Source organism: Dermacentor variabilis, chromosome 2 (assembly GCF_050947875.1).
Source record: "Dermacentor variabilis isolate Ectoservices chromosome 2, ASM5094787v1, whole genome shotgun sequence".
Taxonomy (NCBI): Eukaryota; Metazoa; Arthropoda; class Arachnida; order Ixodida; family Ixodidae; genus Dermacentor; species Dermacentor variabilis.
The window spans coordinates 7,978,631-7,980,980 of NC_134569.1; positions in this window are offsets into that span (position 1 = coordinate 7,978,631).

A 2,350-nucleotide genomic window follows, 5' to 3' on the forward strand; every position below is an offset into this window, starting at 1 on the left:
ACACGCGCGCGCACGGACACACACACACACGCGTGCGCACGGGCACACACACACACACACGCGCCCAGGCAGACACACACACGCGCGCACGGTCACACACACACACACACACACACACACACACCCACATACACACACACACACGCGAGCACGGGCACACACACACACACACGCGCGCGCGCGCACGGGCACACACACACACACGTGCGCGCGCACGGGCACACACACACACACGCGCGCGCACGGGCACACACACACACGCGCGCGCGCGCACGGGCACACACACACACGCGCGCGCGAGCACGGGCACAGACACACGAGCGCGCGTGAGCACGGGCACACACAAACGCTCGCGAGCACGGGCACACACAGACACACACGCGCGAGCACGGGCACGCAGACACACACGCGCGCGAGCACGGGCACACACACACACACGCGCGCGCTCTCGGGCATACACACGCACACACGCGAGCACGCGCACACACACAGAGACGCACGCACGGGAACACGCACAAACACGCACGCGCGCGCGCACGCGCGGACACACACACGCGCGCGCATGGGCACACACACACATAAGTACGAGCACACACACACACGCACGCGCACGGGTACACACACACGCGCGCGCACGGGCACACACACGCGCGCGCGCCCGGGCACACACACACACGCGCGTGCGAGCACGGGCATAGACACACAAGCGCGCGTGAGCACGTGCACACACAAACGCGCGCGAGCACGGGCACACACACACACACACACGCGCGAGCACGGGCACGCAGACACACACGCGCGCGAGCACGGGCACACACACACACACGCGCGCGCATGGGCACACAAACACATACATACGCACGGGCACACACACACGCGCGCGCACGGGCACACACACGCGCGCGCGCCCGGGCACACCCACACACGCGCGTGCGAGCACGGGCACAGACACACAAGCGCGCGTGAGCACGTGCACACACAAACGCGCGCGAGCACGGGCACACACACACACACACACACACACGCGCGAGCACGGGCACGCAGACACACACGCGCGCGAGTACGGGCACACACACACACACGCGCGCGCATGGGCACACAAACACACACATACGCACGGGCACACACACACACACGCGCGCGCTCTCGGGCAGACACACGCACACACGCGAGAAACGGGCACACACACAGACGCACGCACGGGAACACGCACACACACGCACGCACGCGCGCACGGGCACACACACATGCGTCGCGCACGGGCAGACACATACACGCGCGCACGGGCACACACACACACGCGCGCGCACGGGCACACACACGCGCGCGCGCGCACGGGCACACACACACACACACACACACACACGCACGCGCACGGGCATACCCACACGCACGGGCACACACAAACACGCAAACACAGACACACGCGCGTACGGGCACACCCACCCACACACACATACACACACGCGTACGGGCACACACACGCGCGCGCGAACGGGCACACACACACGCGCGCGCACGGGCACACACACACGCACGCGCACAAACACACACGCGCGCACGGGCACACACACACACACGCGTGCACTAGCACACACACGCGCGCACGGGCACACACATACACACGCGCCCACGGGCACACACATACACACGCGCGCATGGGCACACACACAGACACGCGCACGCGCACACACACACACGTGCGCACTCGCACATACACACACGCGCGCACGGGCGCACACACACACGCGCGCGTGCGCACGGGCACACATGCAACGTGCGCGCGCACGGGCACACACGCGCGCGCACGGGCACACACACACACGCGCGCGCACGGGCAGACACGCACACACGCGCGCACGGGCACACACATACACACGCGCGTGCACGGGCACACACACGCACACACCCGCGCACGCGCGCACACACACACGCGCGCACGGGCACACACACACACACACGCGCATGGGCACACACACAGACACGCGCGCGCACGGGCACACACATAGACACGCGCGCACGGGCACACACACACACGCGCACGGTCACACACACACACGCCCGCGCACGGGCACACACACACACACGTGCGCGCGCGCACACGGGCCGACACACACATACACGCACACACGCATGCGCGCACCCACGCTCACGCGCACGCACACACATATATCTATACAGAGACCCCGGCGAACTGAAAGCAAACGTTTGGCATACTAAAAGAACATTCGCAGATATTTTTGCGTTTTATTCACGACGTTGCGTTGTTCATACATCGGGAATACAGCGGTTTACATTGATGTATCATAGTGATTGGCGGCATTATAGAAAAAGGGCGGGGTTGGCTACT